This window comes from Pecten maximus, chromosome 5, assembly GCF_902652985.1.
Source record: "Pecten maximus chromosome 5, xPecMax1.1, whole genome shotgun sequence".
NCBI classification, from domain to species: domain Eukaryota; kingdom Metazoa; phylum Mollusca; class Bivalvia; order Pectinida; family Pectinidae; genus Pecten; species Pecten maximus.
The window spans coordinates 19936314-19948016 of record NC_047019.1 but is presented as its reverse complement, the minus strand read 5'-3'; positions in this window follow the sequence as shown (position 1 = coordinate 19948016).

Below are 11703 nucleotides of genomic sequence, written 5' to 3'. Positions count from 1 at the left end.
AAGCCAAATTTTGTCAAAAATTTTGGGAAAAGAAAGGGGGAGAAAAGGGGGGGGGGGGGGGGGGGGGGGGGGGAAAAAAAGGGGGGGGGTTTGGAAAAGGGGGGGGGAAAACCCAAAGGTTTGGCTTATCAGCCCTTTTGGCCCAAGCATACAAATTTAATTAGAAAAAAAAGTGGACTTTGAAAAATTTTTCACATTTGGTTTTTAATATTTTGTGAAGTTTCCATTTGGAAAACCCCCCAAAAATTTGGGAAAAATTTTCTTTTGCCGGAAGTTAAATTTTTTAAAATTTTTACAAAAAACCCTTTTTTAAAATTGAACCTTTGGGAATAAACCTTTTAAATTTTTGAAAAAAAAAAAGTTTTCCCCAAATTAAATTTTTAATTTGGGCCCCCCCGGTTTATTGAAACCCCGGCCCTTCCGTTTGGAAAGGAAATGGTGGGCCAACGAATTTAACCCAAAAAAATTTTTAAGGACCAGTTCCCAAATAGCAACCAAATTTTTGGGGGGAAAAAAAAGGGGAAGGGCCCATTTTCCCACATGGTCCTTTATATTTGGTAAATTTTTATTAAAAATCGGCCCTTTCCGGTTTAGGAGGAGTTTTCGGGAAAAACCAAAGGTTTATGGTTCTTTCAAAAACCTTTTTATATTAAACCGTTTTCCCCTGGGAAACCCCAAAAATTTTGAGAAAAAAAAGTGTCCATCAAAATCTACACAGGGTTTCCTTTATATTTGTGTGAATTTTCATTAAAATGGGCCCCTTCCCTTTAGGAGGAGTTTTTCCGGGAAAAAAACTTAAAGTTATGGTTCTTAATCAAAAACCCTTTTTTAAGTGACCATTTGGGGGCCAAAAGCAACCAAAAATTTTTGGAAAAAATAAATTTGTCAGGACATAAAAAAGGGGGGTCCCTTTATATTTGTGTAAAGTTTCATTAAAAATGGGGGGCCCTTCCTTTTAGGGGATTTGCCGGAAAAAATTTAAAAGGGTTTAAGGGTTCTTATCAGAAAAACCTTTTTTAGGGACCAGTTGCCATAGAAAACCATAAATTTTGAGAAAAAAAAAGTGCCACACATCTAAAACAGGTTTCCTTTATTTTTTGTTTAAAAGTTTCAGGGAAATCGGCCCCCTTTTTAGGGGGGATTTTTCCCGGACAAAATTTTGGGTTCACCAGAAAAAAAGGCCCGGGGCCCCGGGAAAAAAAAGGAACGGACACCCCTTTTTTTTTTAAGTTTTTTAAACCCCCTTTCCCTTTAGGGGGGGTTTGTTGGGAAAATTTAAAGAATTTTTTCCCTTTTTTGGGGAAAAAATCCATTTTCCAAAGCCCTAAAAAAAAAAAAAGGGTTAAAGGGAATTTAAAGGTTTTTAATTTTTGGGTTGATTTTTTTTTTTTTAAATTGTGGCCCTTGGAGGGTTTCTTTTTCCCCAAAACCCTTTTTTTGGGGTTTATTTAAAAAATTTTAGAAAAAAATGCCCAGAATTCACTGGTTTTAAATTTTTTTGGGGGTTTCAAAAATTTGGGGGTTCCTTTTAAAAATTGCCCGGACAAAAAAAAAAAAAAAAATTTTTCGCAAAGAGGAAGGAAACCCCCAAAATAATTCTTTTTAAAAAATTAAACTTTTTTTTCCCATAAGAAAAACCCCAAATTTTTCCGGGGAACTTTAAAAAGGGGGGGCAATTGTTCGAATTTGGGGTTTTTTTAAAATTTTACAAAATTTTTTCCCCAAAAAATTTTTTTTAATTTAAATTTGAACTTACATCTTAAATTTTCCAAAATTTATACCCAAAAATTTAAAAAAATTTTTGATGTTTTTGGGGGGTTTTTAAAAATATTACTTTTTTCCGAATTTAAAAAATTTCCGGGTTAAATTCTATTTATAATAATTTCGAATTATTTTTTTTTTTTTTTCCCGAAATTTTTTCCCAAAAAATTTTGCCTTTGATATTATCAAGCCCAAATTCCCAAAAAGTTTTTTTGGGACCTTTTCCCTTTTCAGGGGGGGGTTTGGGGTTTCGGGGGAAACCGGGGGCCCGGGGAAAATTTTTGGGGGGTCGGGAAGGGTCGGGGAATTTTAAAATTTTCGCTTTCATTTTTTTCCCTTTCCCTTTCCGTGGGGGTTCCCGGTTTTGCCGGTCGGTTCCCCGGCCCCCGGGTCGGTATACATTCTCTGGGCTATGTCGAGATATCTAGTCGTAAAAAGATTACACATATCATCTGGTGAATTAGCATTCGCAAAAAAGTCAACCCAGTTCGTCTCGTCTAATATACTATTGAATAAATCATAATTTCCATCATTATAGCATCTGATCTCCCTGTCATACGTCCTTCTAAAATTCGTTTTAACAGTCAATTCAGCAGTTGTCGCCTTATGGTCAGAAATGTCACTTTCAACGTCAATAATATCTGCATAAGTAAAGTTACACGTGTCGGACAGTATAATGGGGTCAAGTAGGTCGAGCTAGTGCGACCTACACGTGTCGGTCTATCTATAATATTCGAAAGGTGAAAGGAGTCGAGAATATCAACAATTGCATGATTTCTACTAACAGTTAAAAGATCGAAACCGACTATCATCATGTAGCAATTTTCTGTGTACACAGTAAATGTACTTGTAAGCAAAGGGTAATATTTTAAACACCTCGGTCGCTTTCATTCACTTATTACTGAAGATGACATATATACTATTCAATATCTGTCAAAAGTACATGCGTAGTTAACGTATATGTACTTATAAATGCATAAATACAATTACTCATCCGATGGTGTCTGTTTATATGTATTTAAGAACAGATATCATAACTGTAGTTTTTTCAGATATAAGTATATATAATTAAGGCCGATAATGCTATTCAATATTATAATATATATCATACAAGATACTTAAGTATAACATACTGTAACAGGAATGCCGATTCATTGATTTCCTCCAGGTAACTTCTCAAACACAACAGACAGAATTCTTTAAGTTCAAGTCGGTCAATTTATTAGTGAGGAGCATCTATACATTTGTACAACATTATATGGCCTTCCTCTTAATCTCACTCTCTCTCTAAGTCACTAGTGTAGTGGGAGATTGCTCGCGATAGCTCTACAGTGGCATACTATTAGAATATCGGACACGCCGGCTGGTCAGATGTACCACCTCAGTATATTATTAGCAAATGGGAGATAACCCATGAAATATTACATGTAAATAAAGTTGTTATACTGAAAACTTTACCATCATTTAGAGATACAATTTAGTCTTAAGTTAACTAAGTGTAGAATATAAAAGAGATTCCATAAAATCCCAAGCCATCTTGTATGGCTATATAGGTATAAGTACCTTGCAAGAATGATGCTAGTGCTGTCGCTGGCTGAGCAGATCTGAGAGAGCCAGTCGAAATTCCGCGCCTTTATAAACTTTTGCAGCGACCACGTGATCGAATCTGACCAATCAGCGCTTGTCCGGCGCCGGACCATAATCTCGTCACCGGACAATAAAATCAATGTTGTAATAAAATACCAAAATAATTGCCGGTCGCCTGTCCGTTTGGCTTATAATAAATGTAGACATAAATTAATACTAGATAATGACTTGTCCGTCAGAAATTACACACTATGAAAGCTTTTGTAAACTTGTCCGGCACTTCGGTATACACAACTATTATAGTACCGGAAGTGCATCGATGCTACTAACATGAAACATAGTCCGCAGACTTTTCAATAAATAAACTCTGTTCGCTCTCACAACTCGATACTACATTCTTCCAAATCACTTATACAATATATCTATTGATTATCTAAACTATTTAGAGAGTATTTATCGGTCCCTATCTTATAACATAGTCGTTACATCACTTCCTTCATCAACAAAGATGGCGCCGCGAATAGGACAACACACTCAGTCACGATGTTTAGCTTTACGATAATGTCCCTTCCGTGGTTCGGTGATCGTAATCCAAGGACGAAAATCCTGTATTTCAAGTACGTAACACATCCTGATAGTTCATTATGAACGAAAGTTTGTTTGATATGTGATTAAGTGTAGTTACCGAATCAATCCCACAGATTCCACTTCTGTTTTCCATAGGCAACGTCCTATCACGGTTGCAATGGTTTCCACACGATTATAGATACAAATTACAAAGTAAGCTAGCACTATTTCTAAAACTTCCCAACATTTCCCATGTACAATATTTGGGTAAACTAAGCTGTAAATAACGATCAGAATCTCACCTGACGCACACATCGTAAATGGCCAAAATGATACTGGTATACATTTCAATATAAAGTCTTACATTTATTACAATACTTTAGATAACATGAAATATCTTATCAAGAAAAGTTTGAGAAAGAACGCGGATTGCTGAGAATGGGGCGACGATCTGTGGGATTAGAGTGCTTATATTAAATGTGTATAAAACATTTATTAATGATTTCAATGTTTTCACTTACGATATTATGAACACGAAACATCCAATATGTTCTATCACGGACATATATTTGAAGTTTGTATTCAAATAATCTTTTAACATTAATATATCAATTTCAAGAAACAAACTAATATATCAATAGTATTACAACAAGTATGATAATTCAAATGTAACACCACTGACAACATATTCACTACTGGTCACAAAAATACATCAAATGTATCTCAGTGCCGTACGGTAAAGAAATATATGTTATCAATAGCAGCAAATGGAATAACTGAATAAAGATCAGCGTCAAAAAATAATCGCATATACATTTGTATTACAGAATTTCGGGTAAAATGTGGAGACTCTTCGTGACTTAAATTTAAAAGATATAAAGATAAAGTTTAGCGTTAAGAAAAGGTGTGCACGATATTTAAAGTGTAGCATAAAAACATGAAACAGTCTTGTTTTCTAATCATTCATATTTACCTGTATTGGGAGATGAAACATCTTTAAAAAAAATAATTTTATGACCTTTTATAACTGTAAGCCGATGGCTGACTTATATACCCCGCTTCCCCTCAATGTTATTTGCAAAGTACAGTTTTGTAGTATCATTTTGGATAAATATAATACCGTACTGGCCAAACGACTGAGGGGTATAGCTCTTTATAATGACCTACATTATTATTTATTGTATTACCATAGTAACCATAATTCTACACACGACCCTTTATATTTGTGTGAAGTTTCACTGGAATCGGATCACCAGTTAAGAAGCTGTCCGGACAAGGAAAACCTGTTGAAAATGACCGGCCACCATGCCAACCGAAATTTTGTAATTTTAACAGCTGCATGCAAATCTACATTCGATCCTTTATATGCGTGTGAGGTTTCATTGGAATCGGCCCATCGGTTTAGGATGAGTTGTCCGGACACGATTATGGGACGACAGACAGACCGACAGGCCGATTCCAGTATACCCCCGGGGTATAATAAACTCAATCTTCTGAGACTGTTTTGTGTTAGACTTGGAGGTAAGCGTTGACGTGCGCCTAGCTAAGATATTTACGATGAAACTGATTAGTAACATGCACGATACTTTCACCATACCTTCACATGAAAAATGACATAAACAATTCTCACACGCAAATAGGCGTGAAATGAGTTATATCCCCCTTAATCCGGAGAGGTGATGACTTAACCTTATCTGACATATACTAAAGGTTAGCAAGCCAGGTGTCCTGACAGGTAAAACAATCTCCCTGCACTGGCTAATAAGACAGTTTAGAATTGAAAGATAACTGAATTAAATTACCACTCGAATTTCGGGTCATTAGTTTACTCTTAGCACTTAACATATCGAATAACTAATATATACTAACGACAAAAACAAAAACAAAACAAAAAAAAACACACACACACACACACACACACACACACACGCACATTCGATGACGCGATAAATATGCAGATAATCTTTTCAGCAACTTTACAATTTTATATATACATCTATACATGAATGCAGAGATAACTTTCTAGGGTAACTTGTGTCCAGTCCTTTTGCATTTATCTGGAAATAAAACTTGTTTTAACTAAAGAGTGTTATCTTGACGGCAGGACAGCCATAGTGTCAATGGCTATAATTAATTGTTTGATAGATGAGCCTTGAGTCGACCAGCTGTTTCCACAAACTGATTCCGCGTTTGTATACATTTGCTTCGGGAATAGAATTGTGAACAGTAATCTATGATAGGCAGTAATGGTCAAGGGATTCGGGAACAAATTTAATGCGCCCTGAGGGTTAGATCTACGTTTTGAAGTGTGGTACACCACTATGTGAAGATGTGATTGCAGTTTGATAGCTGCATTCTTTGTGATTTGTGTGTTATTGCTATTGGAGCTATTTTTCACATTCTAGTACTTCGCATAACAAAGGATTTGAATTGGCATGCAAAAATATTTCATAAAGTGTCATCTGGATATTCGGCGGGGGATTTTGAATATCACATTCTACTTTGAGAAAATACTAGCTTTACTTGCACATGTAGTTGGTGCATTATGGACGTTAGCTATAAAGCATGAAAAAGATATGATTTAGTCCAGAGGAAATGTTTCCCTCATACACAAAGAGATCTATATGCTTTATTAGTATATCAATATTACTAAATACAGAAAAAAGTACATTTTTTTCTCGAGTGCGAAGCAAGAGTCATACGAGTGAAACACATATATGATATTTACCTGTACCATTATTTTGCTTGCACTTTTAAAGGAGAAACAATACGACACCTTTTTGAATTGGCCACTTCACGTAATATTTTACCATTGTATGATGTTAGCTGGTAATAATCGCTCACACAAATTGATATATATCAAATATTACAGAGAACCCGATATGGACACGCAAAAGATTTTGATAGGAAACCAACTACTTCAACCTTCACTTCGTTCGGGTCCTGACACTAAAATCGGCGAATCTTAAAAGTTATATCATTACAGGGTTTTTCGGTATTGTCGTTTGAGATTGATCATCAATACATACGTCATACAAGTTCAAATTGTCAACAGTATTTGTTTTACAATTATTTATTAACTAATATGGGATACATATTCGTAAACTTAAAAGTCTTTCACAATTAACAGGACGAATGTTACGTCCAAAAATTACCCAATTAATCAACAGTAAATTGACGAAATACTTATAAGCATAACTTTATGGTGTGTAGACGCTGACGCGGAAAAGAGCATTACCCCATTAGTAAGTAGTGACCAATTATCTAAAAACGGACCCTGCTTATTTGAATTTGTTCGCTACTTACCATTTCTACCTTCTATGCGTGTTTTTCAATGCACTTCCAAATGTGCACGTAATTTTGATGTTGCTCTGAGTTTATATTTTGAAACTGGACATAGAGGGCAGTGGATGGATAAATAATCTCCGCTACAGCAGTCATTACATCTGGACAATTTTGACTGCAGAGTTATTAAGGAATCGAATACGTATTGATTCATGCTTTCCCACAGACTTTTGTAAGCAACTGAAATAAACATGTTCTGTAGTCAGTATGTTTGTATTATCACTCGTAGGATTAGCAGAAAACCATTGAATATTAATAGTAAGTATGTAAGAAAACTGCCATTTTTACCTGCATATACAGTGATGTAGTTTTTCTATCTTTAACAATTATATGTAAGAAATTATGTATGACTACGTATACCAATTCAAATTTTCGACACTGATATCCACTCCATGTATCCATTTAAAGATGAAACTTATTTTCTCCGATATAACTACAAATCGCAGCCGATAGGTGTACAGGTTTTCCGTATAGTGCTGAGATTTCCCTGCAATTCTACAATATGGTACATTAAAAGGCGAACGGCTAGCGCATATGATAACCAAACTTTTAGATACTTTGTGAAACATATTTAACTTGCACCACGGAAAATTGACAAAAAGTTGCTCACTCCTTAGAAACACGACAGATATTGATTTGCATCACTGCAACTTTAATTTAAATCCCGACTGTACCGGTCAGCATTAGTACCTGTATTAAAGATATACTACAGCTTTAATTTACATCCCTGACTGTACCGGTCAACATCAGTACCTGTATTAATGATATATTACAGCTTTAATTTACATCCCTGGCCGTACCGGTCAGCATTAGTACCTGTATTAAAGATATATTACAGCTTTAATTTACATCCCTGACTGTACCGGTCAACATCAGTACCTGTATTAATGATGATATACAACTTTAATTTACATCCCTGACCGTACCGGTCCACATTAGTACCTGTATTAATAATAATATACAACTTTAATTTACATCCCTGACTGTACCGGTCAACATTAGTACCTGTACTTATGATATATTGCAGCTTTAATTTACATTCCCGACCGTACTTGTCAACATCAGTACCTGTATTTATGATATATTGCAGCTTTAATTTACATCCCTGACTGTACCGGTCAACATTAGTACCTGTACTTATGATATATTGCAGCTTTAATTTACATTCCTGACCGTACAGGTCAACATCAGTACCTGTATTTATGATATATTGCAGCTTTAATTTACATCCCTGGCCGTACAGGTCAACATCAGTACCTGTATTAATGATAACATACATCTTAAATTTACATCCCTGACTGTATCGGTCAACATCAGTACCTGTATTTATGATAATATACATCTTAAATTTACATCCCTGACTGTATCGGTCAACAAAAGTACCTGTATTAATGATAATATACCACTTTAATTTACATCCCTGACGTACCGGTCAACATTAGTACCTGTATTAATGATAATATGCAACTTTAATTTACATCCCTGACCGTACCGGTCAACATTAGTTACCTGTATTAATGATAATATGCAACTTTAATTTACATCCCTGACTGTACCGGTCAACATTAGTTACCTGTATTAATGATAATATGCAACTTTCATTTACATCCCTGACCGTACAGGTCAACATCAGTACCTGTATTAATTATATATTGCAGCTTTAATTTACATCCCTGACTGTACCGGTCAACATTAGTACCTGTATTAATAATAATATACAACTTTAATTTACATCCCTGACTGTACCGGTCAACATTAGTTACCTGTATTAATGATAATATGCAACTTTAATTTACATCCCTGACTGTACCGGTCAACATTAGTTACCTGTATTAATGATAATATGCAACTTTCATTTACATCCCTGACCGTACAGGTCAACATCAGTACCTGTATTAATTATATATTGCAGCTTTAATTTACATCCCTGACTGTACCGGTCAACATTAGTACCTGTATTTATGATAATATACAACTTAAATTTACATCCCTGACTGTACCGGTCAACAACAGTACCTGTATTAAAGACATATTACAGCTTTAATTTACATCCCTGACTGTACCGGTCAACATCAGTACCTGTATTTATGATAATATACAACTTTAATATACATCCCTGACTGTACCGGTCAACATAAGTACCTGTATTAATGATAATATACAACTTTAATTTACATCCCTGACCGTACCGGTCGAAATAAGTAACAGTATTCATGATATAATACAACTTTAATTTACATCCCTGACCGTACTGGTCAGCATTAGTACATGTATTAAAGATATATTACAGCTTAAATTTACATCCATGACCGCACAGGTCCACATAAGTACCTGTATTCGTGATATACTACAACTTTAATTTACATCCCTGACTGTACCGGTCAAATTTAGTACCTGTATTTATGATAATATACAACTTTTAGTTTAAACATATTTTATTGACATAAAATGACAAAGGGATTGGTCGGTAATTTTTGCCAACTTATTGATGACCTTTCCCGCATAAATGACATATGATAAACTTTAATATACATCCCTGACTGTACCGGTCAACATAAGTACCTGTATTAATGATAATATACAACTTTAATATACATCCCTGACTGTACCGGTCACCATTAGTACCTGTATTTATGATATGATAAAGCTTTAATTTACATCACTGACTGTACCGGTCAACATCTGTACCTGTATTTATGATGTAATATAGCTTTAATTTACATCCCTGACCGTACAGGTCCACATAAGTACCTGTATTAAAGATATATATTACAGCTTTAATTTACACCCCGACCGTACCGGTCAATCTTAGTTCCTGTATTTATGATATACTACAACTTTAATTTACATCCCTGACTGTAAAGGTCAACATCAGTACTTGTATTGTTGATATAATACAACTTTTATTTACATCCCTGACCGTACCGGTTATGTTTTTCGTAGTGGACATTATACAACGATCGATATCATAACAAGTATTTTATCATTCATTATTTGTACAATTATAGTGCTTGATTACACAAGTCAATCATGATTAGCAATTGTCAATGGTTATTTTGAAACTTCCATAACCATTTCTTTATTGAAATCTTGATATTCAGTATCTTTACAAGCATTACAACAGCAACGAACGCGCCGCAGTACAGTTGGGGACTTCCTGTACAGACAGAGACCTGTACAGACGCGGATGTATGCTGACAGGTCCTGATGGTTATTGCGGCTATTTTGAGATGGACCGTGCTCAGCATGTATTGAGTGCTGTTATTGGTCGAGGCTTCGGCGGTAGAACCAATCGCTGAGTCTCATATGTATAATAGTCAAACACGTGTATGAAATTGTGCATTTCAGTCGGAGTTGCAATTTGTTTCCGCAGCATTCTGACGCTTTGAAATCAGAGTGATTAGTTTAGGCACTTGTGCTAATGAATACCTTAGGGCTCATTTAGGACATGACACGCTTGAAAAGCTGGGCGAGTTTGGCATGTTGATGTTATCCACGTATGTTTACCTCAGCTACGCTCTGAAAACAGGCCGGTGGGTTTGACTTCAGCTTTGGACTGGGGTTAATTACAGAATCAAGGACGTAGGTCGTACTATGATAATGTTAGAACTGTTTGCCTCCACAATAGTGTAGGTTCCGTACTGTTTAACATGTAGACTTTCCTCAGGGAATGGGGTTTGATGTTAAGTCAGTCTCGTAAGCTCATCTATGAGTTCTTAGTATTAGGGAAGGTAGAAACAGTCTCTTAAGTTGCAAGTTTAGGAGAACGTTGTAGTCTTGTGGGAAGCACACCGTAACTGTTCCTGTTCCAGCATAAATCAGAGTAAAGTTTAACTTTGTTTATTTTGTTACTATTCTTATTCAGTTAACCATATTTTTCTATTGGCTCTACGCCTGATTTTTCCTATGTTGAACCCTATTTTTAGTAAAATGCTATTTTTGTTACTTGTTTGCTTCATAAACAGGCACCACCCACAATTAAACTTAATTGAACTTGTGAAACTTATACTGGTGTTGCTGTGGATCTTAACAGTGTTGGCATAAATCATAGTTGAGTTACTATTATTTTGTTGAGTTTAACTATCTGGTGTGGCTGTGGATCTTAACATTTCGACTAATCCAGAGAAAGAACCGGAAGGTGAGACCTGGAGTTGACTTTTGTCCACTGTTATAGTGCTATTCAAAAGTTATGGCCCTGTACGACTGGTACATCGAAAAAATAAAATAACTCAAGTCTTTTGGGTGTCAAACATCTCTCGACATCCAACTTCTATAATATAAACAGACCGTTTGCCAGAACACGACGGAATTACATCAAACCTATACCTATTCTTGTTTTTATCACACGGAAGAGGAATGACAACCTCACCTGTGTGGTATTTTAAAGCACAGGTCTGTATTGAAAAAACCCACATTAAAATAATCAAATGGCAGGTTTGTTGT